Source organism: Aedes aegypti, chromosome 1, assembly GCF_002204515.2.
Source record: "Aedes aegypti strain LVP_AGWG chromosome 1, AaegL5.0 Primary Assembly, whole genome shotgun sequence".
NCBI classification, from domain to species: Eukaryota; Metazoa; Arthropoda; class Insecta; order Diptera; family Culicidae; genus Aedes; species Aedes aegypti.
Genome location: NC_035107.1, coordinates 106,976,646 through 106,997,092, shown reverse-complemented (window position 1 = coordinate 106,997,092; position 20,447 = coordinate 106,976,646).

Below are 20,447 nucleotides of genomic sequence, written 5' to 3'. Positions count from 1 at the left end.
CCGGAAAACTCAGTTGGAAATATTTTGTTTTCCCTTAACACTACTTACTTTAAAAAATCATAACTCAAGAACGAAGCATCGTAGAAACAAAGTTTTATTATTAAAATGAAAGCAAATTTTCTCAGAAATAAAAAAAATATTAACTGGAAACAGTTTTCCACAAAATTTTCCACCGTTGAGAAAATTCGTAAAGAAAAGCCAGAAAAACTATGTTCCAATTAGTAGAAAACTTTCAAAAATATATTTTTGAGAAGGTAATTTCATAAGCTTCAATCGCTGAAATTTTTGAAATGGTTTTTTTTTCGTTTTTGAGTTATGGCCAATTTTGTGGAAAATGACCATATAAGTCTTTTCTTTGATAACCCATATTTCAATCGAAGCATCGGAAAAAACAAAGATTTTTTATCAAAACAATGGCAAATTTTCCAAAACATCTGAAAAAAAATATATGGGATTGGTTTTAATGAAGTATAAGTCGGAATGGATGATATTTTTCCTGAAAAATTACACCGCTAAGAAAAACTGAAACAAACTGTTGCTGCATCAATTTTTCATTACACTGAAAAGGGATTCTTTCTTTTCTATGGAACAAATAAGATTTTTTAAGATGCCCCCTCTGTACGGAATTAAAAAAAAACAAATCTGAAATTACCGTTTTTTTTGATCGACTTTAAAGTTTTGAATCATGTTTTTTCTCAGTGTAGAAATGTCCTGTTATTTTTTCAATTTTTTTTCTTAAACTTTAGGAAATTTCACGAAAGTCCCCCATACAACACTTTCTTGTAGATCTTACCGTTTTTGAGTTATACGGGTTTATAAAAAAAAGTAATAAAAATTTGACTCTTTCCAAATGTTAGTCTAGATCGATTTTGAAAAATCAAAATATGCAAAGTATCTTAGTTTCACATCTATACACCCAGAAAGTTTCATTAATTTCTGAAGGTGTGCTGCCAATCCCTTAGTCGAGTTGGCGTGAAATCCGTCTATACTATGTAAAAGCGGACAAGGGCAATGCAGTGGTTATTTTGGATAGAGATGATTATGATAATCAAATGAAAATGGATAAAGATAATTATGATAATCAAATCAAATGAAAAAATAACCACTGGTCTCTATAGGCATTTTAGAGTCGATCCAGTTCCCACGATGGTGAGACATGTAGAAAAAACTTTAAAAGAATGTAAACCACTTCTTGGAGGTAACACTACCCGCCTCAAAGTTTCTAATCCAGTTCTACCAAGAATTAAAGGCTTGCCAAAAATTCACAAACCTGGCAATGAAATGAGAGAAATTATATCAGCAGAAGGGTCTCCTACACACAAACTTGCAAAGTGGCTGGTTAAGGAATTCCAATCCATGCCCAAACCTTTTGAAAGCCGTTCAGTTAACAATACTCAGGAGTTTGCGAGCCAACTTCAGGCTTCTGGCTATATTCAAGATGATGAAATGAAATTATGGTTTCTTTTAATGTTAAAGCATTATTTCCTAGTTTGCCAGTTAAAGAAGCCATAAACCTTTTGGATGAATGCCTACTTAACCAACACAATGAAAAACAAAGTTCGGTATTATATCAAATTAACCCGACTTTGTATGGAAGAGAACGATTTTAGCTTCCGTGGTAATTTTTATAAACAGACAAAAGGTGCACCTATGGGTAATCCATTGTCTCCATTTTTGAGCGAGTTGTTTATGGCCAATTTTGAAAGCATTTTGAAAAAGAAAGAATTGTTACCACAGCGTTGGTGAAGATATGTAAATGATGTGTTTAGCATTATCAAAAAGGATTAATTGCCAAAAATTTTGGAAGCAATTAACAGTATCCAAAAAGATATAAAATTTACTCATGAAGAGGAAAAGGATAATAAACTACCTTTTTTGGATTTACTAATTACAAGGGAATCGTCTTACTTTGAATTTGAAATTTTCCGGACTGCTATGTGACTAAAACTATGCGAGTTATTCCGAGTACTTCCAACCACACTTATCAACATAAAATGGCGGCTTTTCATCATATGGTACATAGAATGCAAAGCCTTCCTTTAAGTGAAACTGGAAAACCAAAAGAACTGGATTATATTTTTGAGACGACGATACAATTAGTAACAGATAAGAGAGCAAGAGAAAAATATAGGAAAAGTATGACAACACTTTCTTCTGAACAAGAGGATTTAAAAAGAGTAGCGGTGAATTTGATAACAAGATTACAAAGCCTTTGGCTAAGAAATTTCGAAAATATGCAGTAGATTTGGTTTTCAGCAGTAGGAGTAGTCAGCTAAAATCTAGATTAGGTTCAACAAAAGATAAAATTAACTGAAAAGAGCAGGAGTATATAAAATTCCATGCCCCCATTGTAATAAAATCTATATAGGACAAACAAAACGAACTCTAGAAATAAGATTCAAAGAACATATTGCAGAGGTAAAAAAAGCGGGCAAGGAATTAGAAAAGGTTTTAGCGTATGACCTTAAATCAAAAGTGGCTGAACATGTTTTCCAAGATGGACACCAAATGACAAGCGATAGCATAGACATCGTACGATGCGTATCTTCATCTTGGAAACTAGACGTCGCTGAAAGTTTAGAAATTTACAGACAAAAGCCTTCACTACTTCAAGGAAACGGACAGTCAAGGCTTTATAGTTATTATTATCCCTTTTCTATTTTTGACCACGACATAGCAGGTTGAAACGATTCTGTGTTTGGAAGAAGCTTACCCACGTTATCCTTCGGGGTCCCGAGAGCTTGCTGGCCTTGACTTCCCATGTCTTCTTCTTCTTTCTGGCGTTACGTCCCCACAGAGCCTGCTTCTCAGCTTAGTGTTCTTATGAGCACTTCCACAGTTATTCACTGAGAGCTTACTATGCCAATCACCATTTTTGCATGTGTATATCGTGTGGCAAGCACGAAGATACTCTATGCCCTGGGAAGTCGAGAAAATTTCCAACCCGAAAAGATCCTCGACCGGTAGGATTCGAACCCACGACCCTCAGCTTGGCCATGCTGAATAGCTGCGCGTTTACCGCTACGGCTATCTGGGCTCACCTGGGCTATCTTCCCATGTTATCCATAGTAAAAAGCGACCACGGTCCGGAGGGGTGCTAAGCTAAGAATGAAGAGCTTACAACGATGTGGGGCTTACCTCCCGGGTTAGGGTGCCCGGGGTGTCCAAGGTCCTCTACGGAAGAGGTGTGACTTGACTTCCCGCGTTGTCGATTTTGCTAGTGAATCTTAACTTCCCTCGCCATCCAGGGTGGAAGGTTTCCCTCCTAGGTCTTCCCCTAGCGCCAAAGGGTGTCCACCAGTTTCAGAGTGAGAAACGACTGCTCTGACGAGGCCCTGGCTACCAGGAGTTTTAGCTACCGTATTGATTTGAAGTGTCAGGATGCTTCGACCAATATCAAATGGAAGATTTCTCCCTATACTTCCAAAACTCAAAAGCGAATATATGTGAAACTGTTAGGTAGACATACTATCATGATGAGAAGAGTTTAAATAAATTGGTCAATTCAAATGGAACAAATATTAAAAAAAAATATGTATCGACTTATTAACAGAAAATTGAAACTTTGTCTTAAGAACAAGCTCTTAATCTTTCAACAAACTTCCAGGTCGTCCATGCTGTACCGATATAGACTAGCTGTTGTAACACCAGGAAGAAGAAGCTTTACAGAGGATTGAAAATATGTTTTTTTGAAAAGGATTCTGAAGCTCCATACTTAAGAATTACTTTAAATATCCAATGTTGAAATATAGGAGCAAATATCGAATGAAACTATCAACAATTTTAACCAAAAAAAATCATTGCAATCTTCAAATAAAACGATAAATTCAGCGTTTTTCATAAGCAGGTTGAATACAGTTTACCCGTAAACAATTTGGACTATTACAGCAAATGTAATGTAATATGTTGTTTAAAAATCGTAAAGATATGGCACAGCTATCCATTTATATATACTTCTCTTTAAATCGCTCATGATCCCACACTCAAATTATGTAAACGATTGACCTTCCCACTCATGTGTGCCGCTATCGATCGATTCCAGCTTCAAGTTACTGCTCGAGAAAGAGTCCTCCCAATCACTCTGCTGTGTCTTGTGTCCTGGTCCCCGTTTTTACTGAAATCGTATGTGTCCTGGCCTGGAGTCTGGCTTTCTTCGACAGTAGCAATCAACATAAACAAGATTAGCGAGTGAAAGCTTTCGATTGTATTACTTCGGCTATTGCTTCGGTTGGTTGCCTTCTAGATATGCGATCGGAGGCCTAGGCGATTGGGAAAAATGTTGTTATGTTTTGAGGGAAGGATGACCATCACTAGTTTATCCAAAAAATGACAATAAAATCATTCGAAGCAAGCAATACTAGGGTATAAATTAGCAGTTGAACACTTCAAAATGGCAAAAATAGCAATTAGGATCGTAAATTATCATTTAAGAATAGATTATTTTTTGAGAAAAAAAAAACTTAAAATTAACTCTACAATAATTAGAAATTTCCACAGAAGAATTAAAAATGTGTAAGAATCTAAAAAAATAATATTTGTGGGTTTGTTTTATTTTGTAGTGCTGATATTCATTTTTCCATAAACTTTTTTTTATAATTTTCAAGTGCTCAGTTTAAATGTTTATCATTGTATACTATTTATGTCTTTTTACCTATGAAATATATGTTTTTATGGCTTTTTATACTTTTCTTATTGTTAACACTTCAGTCGTCGCGCTGTTGTATTTTGTACAACACTGATGAAAAAACCTCGCTTTTCGTTCACAGTAACAGCGTGGTGGTTCTGACGGTGACAAACCGCGTGACGACTGGAAGGTTAAATATGTTCAAACTTGTGTTATGTATAACCATTTCATTGACTACTTTTTGATAAAAACAGGGTTCCCCCCTACTTTAAATGTTTATAAATTTGGCTGCCCTGGCGATTAGGAACCAGTAGAAAAACAAAACCCAACTGGATGACTGACTGACTGACGTCAGTGGACCAGTTCAATGCACGGACGAGCCTAGCAACTCCATAGAATTGGAAGGGAAAACCCCCAAGGAGGCTAAACAAATCCTATCGAGCAGATTAGGATGAAGTCATCTGAGAATAAATATACATGAGATTGGAAGAAGCTTGGGCATGCTCCGGTGGGCACGATGCCTTATGGCGTATGTGGATGTGCAACTTGGAAAATAGGCCGGCGACGTCAGTTTTTAAGATTTCAATTTCTTTGTTCTAAGGAAGTAAAGATAAAAATGAAATTCTTTTGGAAATCATCCGTAATTTACATTAGAATGCTTGAACTAATTTTCCGTAGAAAACATATGACTGTTAGTAAGTCAGTCAGCCTGAAGACTACATTTTCCGTTCGTTTAATCACACCATAAGTGATATTCTCCCTAACCTTGAACTATTTCAACCATCACAATTATTACTTACAGCGCCATATTCGCAACAACTTTCCATCAAACGCTAAAATGGAAATATTTCTGCCAATTTCTGCGAACGTTCTCCATCACGAGCACTTTGCATGCACACAAACTCCGGACGTATCCTTCCCCTTGAGCTGGTTCAGTAATTCCTTTCCAATACAAGATAAATTATGCATGATAAAGTCGAAAAGCCAAACGCTGCTGCCGCCGTCTTCGTCGAGTACCTTCTGTGAAGTACGACCGAGAGTTCCTCCCAGTGGCGACTTGGTGGCAGCAGCAGCACGACCTTTGACGTCAGCGTCAGCGTCTGAGAAGCAACTGGCACCAAATGCCAATAAGACAACGAACAACGCGAGAGGCCAGTGCAAATTCCTGGCAGGTCCCCCCTTCCGAATGCCACACAATCTAGGAAAATGAAAATGAAGTGTTTACATTGGCGGATGGAAGGCGGGGAAAAAGGAAAAGGTTGAACCCTTTTTCACACAATTTGTTTCGGTCGATGGTCGATGTCATTCCTTGGGTAATTTGTACTGTTTGATAGGCCGAACCGTTATTCGAAAGTTTGTAACTTGAACAATAGTGAATAGCACAAGTAATCTGTTCAGTATCTTTTTGAGTGGCTCCCATGTGCTTTTATTTTAGAATCATTGCAATGTAACAATTGATGGGTGTTACGGTTAGCCCCCTTTACAAACTTTATGTCTGGTTTAGAACGAAATTAGAAGGTCGACGGGATGGATAAGCAATCTATTCGTTTTTCAAAACGATAATTTGTTAAGAGTCTGTCTGAGTAATGGGCATTTATGTACATGGCATCACTCTGGTCGCATAGGGACTTATAGAACTTAATGAAACATTATTTTTGTAATTTTCAGATTTCTTGGATACACCTCAACTAATAGATATGATGTTTTAGAGAAGCTCCTATTTTATAGAATTTTCGCACTTCTAGCTGAAAAATTTCACCTAACCCGGCTATATGCGGTGCTAATAAGGTTTAGGATCTGTGGTTCTGACTCAACAACTGTATTTGTTGGTGCACTTGACTCCTCTGCCGTCATGCTCTTCGGGCGGGTCAGTAGGATGCCAAGGTCAGTTTTGCGGTTATGGTTGAGGGGTGACTTACGGTTCAGCGCCCCGACGACTCAAGGCCGGCAGTTCGTCGTGATCGATAATTCTCGGCGTAGTTCCCGACGGTAAAGCTAGCCTATTCCGATGGAGAGTTCCCGGACGAAGGAAGATCTCCCGAAACCGGTAACGTTAGCGTTGTTCTTACGTTGTTGACCAGTAGAGTGCCGAAGTTAGTCCAGCGATTTTAGTTGGAGGATTGCTTCCGGTTCACTGGCGCTCCGACGACTCAAGTCGGTTGTACGCTCGTACTCAGAATTAATTTTCAATTAAACAAACTGCGATGAGCCCCGCTTGACCCCGCAATTATTCGTACATATATTAAAAGGGTATAGGTTGAGGAACAGCATGATGCTAAAATTAGCTGCTACTTGCAACTTTACAAGATATGCACACTTAAATTTGATGTGAAACAATCAGAAATTCATTCGTAAATCTTCAAAATGGAGAGCTAGCGCTTCAATGTCTTCGGCAAACATGTGTATTTTTACAGTACCTTAAACATTGTAGAACATTATAAAAATGTGAAAATTCAAATTTAGAAGTTATTAAGAAAATATGAGTTTTAAGGGGGTACCCATCATTTTTACCCCCTAACTTCGTCAGTGTAGGAGATAGAGCTTTCCTGTCTTGGACAAACTTTCATGAAATGATGTCGCCTACAATACTTCCTTTGACAGTTTTCAATTTTGACAATAATTAAAAAAGTTAATTTTTTTTCTCAGTGTATATCACTGTAAGTGAAATGTTTTTCAGTGTCTAAATTAAGTACTCAACAAATGATGAAACTTTGTAGAATATGTCGAAACGATAAACCCAATAGTTTCAGCACAAACACACATGTCCCACTTTTTTTTTATTTCGTTCCACTGTGCGGCGCAGAAACGAAGAGGAGGTTTCTGCTTCGACGCCTTTTCAGCATACTCGAGTACTGTTCGAATTGCGTCTTCTGTCGATACGCCTTTACGAAATTCAAACTGCATTTGTGACCACCTCGTGCTCACTCTCCGTGCACTTCGTTAGCCTGTTAAGGATGATGCTTTCCAGGAGTTTTCCAAGCGTATCCAACAGGCCAATGAGCCTAAACGAGATGGGATCTTCCCAGTGGCTTCCCTGGCTGTGGCAACAGTACCAGTCTCTTCCATATCCCTGGGGAAGTAATCTTCGTCAAGACACTTCTGCAACACCTTCACCGGGTATACATGGATGGTAGCATTCAGTGCCACGATCGGTATTCCATCTGGCCCATTTTTCTTCGATTTTAGTTGTTTTGCCGCTTCTACAAGCTCGTCGTTAGATCCCGAGGAGGGAAGAATTACTCAGAATAACTTATGCATACCATATTTTGGTATCATACCATAATTCGGTATTGTTCAGTTGTCAATTCTTCATTTTGGTATTATAATGGTATCTTAAAAAATGTTTAGAACAATTAAAAATACTTCATTTTGGTATTCGATAGGTATTTGAGGACTGCTGGAGGTATTGAACTATTATTGAAAAAAATCACTTTTTTATGAAAATCCATCACGTATTATTTAGGTATTACAATACCTGATCTAATTATCAGCTTGGTATTTGTAGAATATGCAGAAGGTATTATCTGAGGTATTTTACCTATTATGCAGGGCGCATTCATACCTCATTCCAGTTGTAAGTATTGGAAATTATCTGGTATTGAATACCTCAATTTGGTATTCAGTAGTTATTTTCTTCTGCTCGGGATACTTGACGATCCTCGACGATTGCTTTTGCGTCTTCACCGTACGGCGTTGGTGGCCAGGACGTTGTATCGTGCTTCTGGAAGAGACGCTCCACGATCAACTTCAGCTTGTCTGGTCCCATCTCAGCTGGCGTCGTTACCCCACGGATTGGTGTCTGCATCTCGGCACATCTTCTTGTAGCAATAATTTCCATTTCCGCCCCTGCTCTCTGCCCACAGAGACAGAACTGAGACAAACAGCGCGAAGTGAGCTGAGCGTGTCAAGCTCATCAAAACCTGATATTGCACAACACCCCGAATTCTTAATTAACCTTTCGGTTGTCGTGCGAATTTTTGTAACGCTAGTAGTCGCGCGTTGTACTTTGTACAACATCCTTGGTTTTATATGTTCAACATTAAATACCTCGCAATCTAGATAAAATATAGAAAAACCATCTTCGACAAAGTTGTTTAGAAGATCAAGGGCTGGCAAGCGGTGATTGTTCAGTTTCGGAATTCCGCTAGTGAACATGAAAACTTTTGTTTTGTAAATATCTCCGGAGCCTGACTACTAAGAGAAATTACGTCTAGGGAAAGTTGTACAAAGTACAGCAGCGCGACAGTCCGGAGGTGAAGTAGGAAAATAGTTTTTTTTTGCGATTCCGTTGCAAATGAATTAACTTTTCATTGATAAGATGCACTACATAATGGCCTACTTTTACTACCAAAAACATTGCAGAAAAGTGCTACTTTTCAGCACTGTTTTTGGTGCTGAAAAGTATCACTTTTCAGTACTGATTTAGAGGCGTCATCCAAATATTCCCGTCTATTCTGCCATAGCATCTGATTTTATATATGATGTGCGATCCAGATACAAGACTAGTGATATTGTCGGCGCGATAAAAAATTAGAATAAGTGTCTCGCCGAAGTAAGATTTTTCTCAGAATCCATGCGACATACCTAACTTTGCAAGGAATCTATGACATTTGTTCGAAACACATTTGATCGAATGACATTTAGTTGAATGACGTTTAGTTGAAAGTACATTTGGTCGAACGGACATTTCGTTGAATGGACATTTGGTCGAAAAGGTTAAGTTGCAACAGAAATCATACGATATTTAGTCGAACCGACATTTCATGGATAAGATAGTGGTCGAATCTAAATAGTATGGAAACGAAGTTTTACGTTTTGTCTGACTATCGTTGAGAGTAGCATTTTGTCGCCAATACAAGTGTGATTGAAGAATTAAAAAAGTATCAGCTATTTAACTAACAATCTATATGCGATTATCAAAACTTTGATGTTCAATTTGATGGACACTCTTGAAACATATTGATCAACCCCTTGCGGTTTTGAAGTTACATGCTACTTTTTTCATTCAGGCATGTTCTGCAATTTGAGATAAGCTGATCTTAAATGGAAGCAAGCCAACTTTTGTCGCCTCAGTCAACACGTCTTTCCTTACCCGATACATAGAATTAGCACAATTTTCATTTTTAATAATTCAAAGCTTCTGCAGCTTCAAATGCAGAGCCCCGTAACCTTATCTGTTGTTCTCATCTTAACTAAATTTTTTATATAATATTGAGCATTTTGCACCTTATTAGACTACTGTGCAGAAAACATTTGCACAGTGAACAATTGCACACTTCACACAACCACGTACTTTAGAGTTTGACAGCATGCTTTGATACTAACTTTTTAAGTGTTTGTTTTGATTTGGGGTAATGATTCAACTGACGAAATAAATTTACTCGGTCCGGGAATGCAATCCGAACATTGCCAGAAATGCCACCCAAAGAAAGATACAATGGCTTGTGCAGAATTCATACCCGGTATACCTCTAGATGATGAGTTAAGTTCGATCCTCAACGTGAAATAGTTGGATGAGCCGTTGGACAGCGGCGAGGATCAAGTTGGTAAAAGTTCTTCCGCTAGGAGGAATGCTGAATCGCTAATCGATTACGTACTGTATCTGCGGAAACGGCTCTGATTCCGAAGACGATTTAGATGATGGATCATCAGATAATATCTTCACAAAGAAAAAAATAATGCCCATTCCCATTGCAGATGCTGGCTATTGGCTGCCGTTCGCGATTTTGAGACCCAGGAAAAGGGACAAGGGAAATGAAGTTTGTTTGTGGGATGTAGCTGGCAATACGATAGACACTTTTCTATACCAATGCTAATTACCGTTTTGATTCGAAATCCGGACACCTAAGCACCTAGACACCTTCAATCTAATATTTTTCGAAGAATTTCAAATTAAGGGACGAAACATTTTGTTGAAGCGTGAAAACAACTGTCGTTTGAGAGCAATAATTAATTAAAAATAACTATTTATGGGCTACAAACCATTAAAAATACATTAAATATGTGGCATGTCTTGCTTCGAAATCCGGACACTGAATAGTGACTGTTTCGAATTCCGGGCATTTTTGCTTCGAAACCCGGACACTCTGAAATTATCAATAAAAACTTTGAATTTTATAAATATTTATGAGATATTTTACTGGAACGTTGTACAAACATAATAAAGATTTAATACAATTAAAATAAACAAACAAAACTACTGTAAAATCCATAATTTTAACTACAGACAAGAAGCAACAGTCGAAGCTTAGGCGTGAACCTACTTAAGGCTTAAAGCCACTATAATGGAGTTATATTATTATTTTTTATCTATTCATTGATCATTCAACGATTAGGAATCAATCATATTGAATTGAAGCTTATTGTAAGTAGTAGAATTAGTATAACTTCTATGCAGAAAGCATGCATCTTCTGTTTTCGATAGAACTAGTTAAACAGAAGCGTGGATCGAATTCCTAGCGTTGAAGCTACATTCTGTTTCCCCCACTGGACGAGTATATAACTACTGAACATCACTTTTTAAATATTCATCACTTACCCTTTTTGCTCAGCATGTTCTTTTTTCGATTTAGAAAAAAATAGATTAAATTATCAGATCACCATCACTAAATGTAGTGCAAGACTAAAACATACATTTGTGTTCAATTAAACACTCGCTCACTCATAGCCAATCACTTTCCTAAGCTTTGTAAAGTTTGCAGCCACCATAAAACAATAATTTGCACTCTTATTATTGGCATAGAATGATTTTTTCTTCATCTTCTCTTAAAAATCACTATGAAGCATGGTGTGTCCGGTTTTCGAAACGCTAGAATTTGATGCTTCAAAACCCGGACACTAGATTTTTTTTACAAATACTGAATACTCAAGCAGTTTATAGTACTTTTCACCATACGAAAACATCACTCAAAACATTAAAATTGCCTAATAATGATTACTATCACTACAATGGGCTTCAAAACTTTTAAATGAAAAGATTCGCTCAAGTAACGAATCTAAACCTCCGACCTAACCAGCGCGAAAACTTACGTTCAATGTGACACGACTTTGTTTTTTAAGTTTTTAACAATTAATTTACCAGGTTACTATGATGAAATATACATCATCATGTAGAACTTAAAGTCAGGCATCGATTCGTATATAAAGATTTAAAATTCAAGTACATATGCATGTTAAAATAGCTGAAATTGTACTGAGTGTCCGGTTTTCGAAGCGTCCGGGAATTCGATGCAAAACGGTACTTTCTAATAAACATAACTAAAAAGAAGTTTTCATTTCTCTGCTTGGAATTATTTTGAAACGTCATAAATAGCTTTCGATGCATACGCCTACTGATGTTAGTGAGTCTGCAAATTGTCTCTAGCACATGAACAATTTCAATAGAATCTAAAAATTCGTGCAATGGTCAATATTGTTTTATGAACAACTTTCTTTTTCTCTTCATTTAAGCTTGCTTTTTATAAAGTGGACACATTGTGCATGCTATATATTTTTGATGAAAACGCCATTGGGTTTGTTAACAATTGTCAACTAATAGTGTACTATTTTGCGTGAAGAAATACTAACATAATTACATTTCTTAGGATCTTGTAAAAATTTTAACGTTATCAATATTAATCATTTTAAGAGATTGGTTGAAAAACTTAGTAGGCTGTTGAAAACCGCAATGAAAACTCCCATGGAAAATGTCATATTTTTTTCAATTTATCCAACTATTATGAGTCCTTTACTTTTTCTACCTTTTTTCGGAGTCCTGGACGAATGCAATAGTTGAAGAATTATGTAAATTCGTTGACCTGTTCCCAGGCCAATCCGTGACACATAAACATCATTCCATTTTTTTTAATATATACTTTCAAGAAGTACTTGTCATTCAAAACCAATACCAGTAAGGAGATTCGGTAAGAAAATTCATATAAAGGGTGTACGGAATCAAATTGCACCACTTTTAAATGGCTGTAACTTTTAACCCACTGTTTTTTTTTAAATTTTGGGTGTAATTTGTTCAATGTGTATTTGTTTGAAGATGGAGTTGGAAGAACAGCCACGACGCAAAGAAATTTGGCGCACGTACCTCAAAAATCCGGATCTATTTCATCGTGCCGCCAGCAGAAAGCTGGGTATGGTATATTCTACGGCGTCTCGTGTTTTATATCGGTACCACGAACGTTTGACTATCGATCGTCCACGTATAGTGTTAAGGATAACAAACGGGTAGTTCAAGCTTTCAAGAGGAATCCCAACAGTTCACTTCGAGATGAAACTATGCCGCTAGAAATATAAATCTATCCAAAGCTTTCGTGCAAGATGCGAAAAAACCTAAGAGACTACGTGCGTACAAAGTACAAAAGGCGCCTAATCGCGATTAATGATGGGTAGAACACGTGCACGGAAGATGTCCGGGGCTTCCGTTTATTATTGCTCATTAGGTATTCGATGTCCCTGAGGACGTTAGAAAGCATAAGATGTCAAAGTGTGCCAAAAAATATATGAGCAATTTGCTCGAGCAGAAAGCGAAGCACCTCATTCGTGACAACTGGAACGGTCGATGGGCAGGTGTACCTAAGGGAATGCCTCCAAAAGCGTGTACTTCCTCTTCTGAGGTCAAACGATGGTCCTACGGTTTTGTGGCCGGATCTGCCTCGTGCCATTACTCGAAAGAGGTTTTGGAGTAGTACAAGACTGTGGAGGAAACCGCGACCAATTGAAAAGTACTGGGCCATCATGAAGCAGGCATCGGAAGTGAAATCGGAGGAAGATATGAAGAAAAAAATGAACCGTAACGCAAAAAAAAGTTGGTCCAAATGTTATCCAAATTATCTTATAAGTAGTGTTAAGAGAAAATTTCGTGCATTTTAATATAAAATTGGAATCGAATAAAACAAAAATGGAAAAATATTAATAACATACATTTGTGTGTGTCGCAATTTGATTCCGTACTAAAATCAAAAGAACATTATTATCAAGTCACTTCCATAAGATATTGGCAGATCAAGATCTTATTGTTTTTCACTTAAATATCTTAATTAAAGGGTTTCTTTTAAATATCTAAATCAGGTCGAATGAGGGGTTAGATCAATAGTGTCTTGAACAAATTTGTCCCTAATAACATTTTCTAACAGTTTACTGCAGATTAGAACCACAAATTTTCTCAAACAAGTTTGCTTTAATATTTACACACGTATATTAGACAACCCTACCAAACCTTTTTCTAAGACGATACAAAACTTGATGATTTCTTTTTGAATGGGTTACAATCAATAAAGATATATTTTCGTGAATACAATGAAAATTTTCAAAAATATTTGTTTTGCTCACATTTTTTGCATGATGTTCATTTTACCACTAACAGCTGTTAATTTTACCCACATAGTGCAGGTAAAATGAACATTTGCATCGTTTTTTTGCCAGCGATAAATATATGTGACAATGGATCAGTGCACGAGTTCACTAATTTGACGTTTGAGCGGTGCCAAATTCACTAGTTTCCATGGTGACATAAATAACACGGCACCGCTAAAACTTCAACGAGTGAACTCGTGCTTTGGTCCATTGAGCTATTTCAGTCTCAGTTCGCATAGCTGCTATGGTCTTATTCACCGGTGTACTAAATTCACTCCGTCCGAAAATTATGACACTTGAGTGGGGCACGCTCCCGTATGATCCCCACGTGATCTGAACCCGCTCTAGTGTCAAAATTCTTCGACCGAGATGGTTTAGTACACCAGTGGATAAGACCATAGATAACATCCCTATTTTTGATGTTGAGCAATAGAACTATACAAATTCCTGGTTTTTCTATCAGAAACAAGATGATATCCTTAAGGTGTTCATTTTACCACCCCTTTCCTTACATTGTTTCTTAGTCTAAGGTTTTTGAAAAATTGTGGATCTTGTATTTTTATGATGAACGAATAGTCCTGGGCCGGTTCCTCATAAAAATCTAGCACAAGATTTTTTTCATCTTGTACAGAATTGTACACAATTGGACTTTGTGACTCCTTATTATATAATTCACGAAAAACATGGACAGGATTCTCACAAATAATTCTAGCCGAAATTGCCACTGAATCTGGAACAAAATTATCACAAAATCCTTGACAAGGATTTCACATAATACTAAGATAAGTTTCTGACAGAATGTTTACCATTATTTATTTCAAATCCTGCTCAGAATTCTACGAGATTTTTAAACAAAATTTTAAAACAAGTTTTGAAGGCCCAGTTTTGACAAAATTCTACACAGGATTCATGAAAAATCTTGGGAAGTATTCTAACAGAACTCTGAGTAGAATTTTAATATAAACTAGGTGGGATTCTATTGGAATGCATATTTGTTTTAGAATTTTTGTATAGTCCTCGACACAACTCTTAAAGGATTCATGGAAAGATTTCAAAAGGTATTTCGGAAATCTTTCAAATGTTTTCGTCACGTTCTACGGAAATGGAGGAATTGTTTGAGCCCTCAAAATTCCGCACAATTTGCTAATGAGATTTTATCCGTGGTTCAAAAAAAGTTGCGCAGTTCTGTGCTGAATTTTTTTTTTTTTAATTGACTAAGAAAACGGCAGTTAGGGAAATTATGTATGAAGAGTGTTAGTCCTACAAAGAACATCTAAATATCTTCAAAACTTCAGAGGTGACCAATTATCAAAATCGGCACACATTCTTAAAATGAAAAAATCTTCGAGGACTTAAGGAAAGGTCTTCTTCTTCTTCTTGGCATTACGTCCTCCCTTGGACAGAGCTTGCTTCTCAGCTAAGTGTTCTTATGAGCACCTCCATGGTTATTAACTGATAGCTTTCTTTGCCAAACTTGCCATTTTCGTACAAATTCTCATAAACTGATATTGAAATAAAAAAAATGTTTCAAACTGTTTGCTATTTGATTTGGAGGGGCCGGGACATTTACCTTCTTTGCAAAAAAATAAAAAAATAAGACGCATCGGGTGACCAGAACATTTAGTTCAAAATTCCACTACAGACGGTGCTATAAAATTTACCTTTTTCACGATTTTAAATTTAATATAAAAAACAATAATATTGAAACCTTCTCTCTGTCTTTCCATCTATCAAAAATAAAACAAATCTGTTGTAGTGAATCAGGTTCTTATTTCCATTGAAGAACCCTCTTAACTTTCACAATTCATTTTGACTGATTTTCATGTATTTGTAAAATATTGTAAGCATCGAAAACTTCAAATTTTAAATATATTTATGATCAAAGTTGTAGCAGTATACGATAAACAGTCTCTTATAATGTGCTCGTTTTAATTTAATTATTCTACAACTTTGCTAAACAACATATGTTAAAATCATCAAACTAAAACATTGAAGCGTACAGTGCCACCTATGACGGAATTTGGAACTGGATATTCTGTTCACCCAATGCGATGTTTTGTTAATTTTCATCCGGAGATACCATTTAAATCACTATGTTGCCATGAATCGCAAGTCAGTCTCATTTGTAAAAAGTAGACATTGAGAAAATGGACTGTGAAGTTTACAAACAAGTCTTCCTCTTCTTGACATTTTGTCCTCACTGGGACAGTGTGTTTAAGAGCAATTCCACAGTTACTAACTGAGAGCTTTCTTTGCCAATGTTGCCATTTTTGCATTCGTATTTCGTGTGGCAGGTACGATGATACTCTATGCCCAGTAGACCTGTTCATATTTTAAAAAAATGTCTGGGAATCTACCGGTCAAGCAGTATTCGGAATTCTCATGCTAAGAACAATGTCTGGTCAAATTTTCAGCTCATTTGATAAAGATTTTAGTATGCTTCAAGCTGAAAATGTGTTTTTGGTCTTATTTCAAGGTTTGAAAAATCATAACTAGCATGTGGAAAATCAAAACCACTTGCTATTACCACTATTTGAAAGCTAATTCTATTCTGTTAAAGTTTGTCGAACACGCTAACAAGATTAAATTGAGTTTCAACATTGTTTGATCCAAATTTGTAATCCGCTGTACCCAGAAATTACAGTTTTCTCAATATACATGGTATATTAAACATGCATTGGTATTATTTTTTCAGGCACTAGTCAACGGGAATCAAACATAATACATTTATTAATTCATTGACCATCAACAGATTACATGTTGCTAAAGGCAATAAATTACAATAAATGCCCATAGATCGAGCACCGCATCGCAACCTGATGATAGTTAAATCATGCATGACACATGTACCGGAAACGAATGAATTGAACAAGTTAGCATTGCTTTTTCTTTCCGAGTGATGATTGTTTTGATCGCATTTCACTGATCATTTAGAACAATTTGAAAACAATCATCATCATCGACTGAGAAAAGGCAGTGCTAACGTGTTCATTTTTTGTATTCATTGAAGCTCACGTTGGTGCTATTGGCTCACCCACAGTGGATTTACAAATGTGCTTCATAATTAACTATTTTTTACAATTTATTTTCATAAGATAAATGGTTAAGGTACCGCGGGGCAAGTGGGAACGAAAAAAACGATAGTTCAAACAAATTGTTCAATAAAATTTTCAGATGTCAATATATTTCAAATCCAACAACACAATCACGTTTTGGCAACATATTTGCTGGTGTGTGCATGAAACTAATCGAATAATTTCGAAATTGTGAAAACCTTGGAAGAAAGTTTTAAAATGAGCCAATGGACGCAGTTACCTCGCTAAGCGGGGCAAGTGGGACACATCCAGTTTCATGCGTCAATCCACATCAGTCAGTCAATCATTACAATAATGGGATTGATAAGTCATAGATTTTTAATTTTAAGTACACATTTGATGTACATAAGGGATCAACCAAAGAATACGTTACGTTTTAGGAAGAAACCCTTTATTTAATAGTATGTCACCTCACATTTCTTCTTCTTTCTGGCGTTACGTCCCAACATTTAATATTAACTGAAAATTCCTCAATAAAAGCGTAATGAGGAATTAAACATGTTCAAAATATATCATTTATAAGTTGTTAATTAAAATGTAGCACATAAACAATCAATAATTGACAATCAAATAACATAGAAAAGTAATCGTTCTCATGATGCATTTCAAATTTCAGCTGTGTGTTTGTTCCATTTTGAAGTCGTATTTCAAAAATAAAAAAAAATGAAAAAATAAAGAATAATAACACTTTTCTTCTCCCTCTTATACAATTACGTAATTTGAGGTTGATCTTTTTTGATAAAAATCATTTGTCTGAATGTCTGAAATCAAATGTCTCTCTAGCAAAATGTATGAAACGTGTAGGAAAAGTTTTGATTCTGGTTTTTGTTTTGATAGGTCCCACTTACCCCAGGTACAAATATATTTTTGGGTAAGATAGACCATCAAAAATTTCATATGAAATGAAAACAAAATACTGGTTTATCGTTAGCAGCTTGTTATAATACTAAAAATTATAGCTTACAGATGGAAACTCGATTTAAAACACATTTATTTTTTGCGAGGCAATGCAAGACGTGAAACGTGTCACAATTTGTCATGCAAGTTGAAAATGCTGTTCAGTGAAAACAATTCCCGAAAAAAGAGATTTTCAAGAACCTCGAGATACAAACCTCAACCAAACTATGTTAAAACTTGCTCCAATCATAAAATTGTGTTCGGCAAAAGTTCGTAGAATTGGATAAACTACTATGTAGAAGTATTTCCGATAAGTTTTGATGCTTCGTTCGGTAGTTATGATTTTTTAAAGCTTGAAAATAGCCCAAAAACACATAACTGATTTGAAGCACAACTAAATTTACTCTAAATTGAGTGAAATTTTGGCCAGAAGTTTATTCCGCAATGAAAAATCAAAGTATTGGTTGACTGGAGAGTTTCCAGACATTTTTGAAAATTTGAATAGGTCTAATGCCCAGGGAAGCCAAGGAAATTTCGATTCTAAATCCTGGACCGACCGGGAATCACCGGATCCACCGGAATAACTCCGATCACAGGAATATTTCCGCGTTCCTCTATTCACTTCTAGAAACTAGATGTGTGCCAGTATACTGTCAAAAAATCATTTGAATCCATTAAGAACTCGCTGAGTGGTGAGGGTTTTAGAATTTTTGGTTTCACTCAGGCCTATACGGGTTAAACTTTCACAAATTGCGTTTTAACTCCGATACCTTTCTGGGAAAAATATGACAATCATCAAAATAGTGGTCACTGTTTCAATGCGCTATTAAAAAAAATACGATTTTGAGTATTCGTTCCTTTGTGCACCCTCCTTTCATCCCAATCTGCTGCCGACATTGTACTCGCACCAAATCTTCCGGGACTACCGAACAGAGGAAATGATAGGATAGGTTCCTCCCCATAGTGCGAATGTGTTTCGTCGGGTGGAAAATCCCAAATGCGGGTAAGGCGGCGTCCACTTATTACGTAACGCTAAAATTGGAAATTTTTGACCCCCTCCCCCCCCTCCGTAACGCTTTTTGTATGAAAAATTTTAAATTTTTGTATGAGCCGTAACGCTTGAGCCTACTCCCCCCCTCCCCCTTGAGCGTTACGTAATTTGTGGATGCCGCCTAATTCGTCCTTCGACCCCGGCCCAAGCTAGTCACTGACTTCCAGTCGCTTGCCGGTGAAGTGGTAGGTATCCACGTTGAAGCAACTGAAGACGAAGACGGCGGCTCGTGAGTGTATGTTCAGTCCTTACCTCGCGACGACGGGTTGATACGCAATTTACCTACTTGGTGGTGGGATATTGAAACCAGGGTCGCGTCGGGATCGTGGCAAATGTTTTACATATTTGGGTGTTTTTCTGCCTCTTTGGGGTTTGGATTTGGTCACAAGCTGACTCATCGAATGGCGCTTTCATTTTTTCTTGGGTTTCATTCAAGTGAATCTTATATCATAGAGGTATCGGGGATTGACAGCTCAATTTATAAAGGATTTTACGCAATGGAGAGTTTCAAGTAGGTTTCGAGATTTGGGATTTAACATCGGGATCATTTCCGGCAGGCTAGTATGAACTTATTTTACGTTTAGTTGAATGAAACAAATCAGGTCACTTTAATCAGTTGGGATTTGCCTATGCAAGCAGAAGCACGGCTGATGAACTTACTTCAAACGACATCAATTGCGATTCATTTTAGCTAGCTGCAAGAATTTGATACAACCATTTGATCCTGGTTCGGTTCTCACGAGATTGGAGATTGGATTGGAGATTGTAACCTTGAGGTACTGGAATTGAACTCATCAAGATGGGCCAGGAGATGCTGACCGTTTGCCTGCACCGGCTGATAAACACTATTTGGTCGGCATTCAGACAGATTGGACTAGGTGATTTTTTGGCCTTGTAAAGAAATGTCAAGGTGAAGATGAATTTCAAATTTTCAAGACCACAAATCTGGAGAACCAAACATCCGTTAAAACTGAAAACCAATCGATTAGGTTTTCAGCTCAAACGTGTGTTCGGTTCTCCAGATTTGTGCTCTTGAAAATTTGAAGTTTGGTTTCGATGCATCTTCACCTTAAGGACTCCATTGGATTAAATTTTTTCCTTGCTATTTAGATACAGATATTACATCAAATAAATAATTTGCATTGTTACAGTAAATTTTGCAAATATTTTGTCATTTTTAGTGTTTAGTGTACGTTTTCCTGAAACCAGCAAAAACACTTGTTCCAGTTTGTCTGAACACCGACCATTTGAGAAACACAAAAACTACAAAAACAGTCTGAAACAATTGCGACAAGTTGGATTGGGAAATGTCGTGAATACCAGGTACCAACGCATCACCTTGTCATCAAAACCAAGCAGTCGTCGGGTTGTGGTCTGGCATTCTCACGTTATACCCAGCCCAATGTCTATTTTTATCTCTTGCCACCTTTTGGATGCA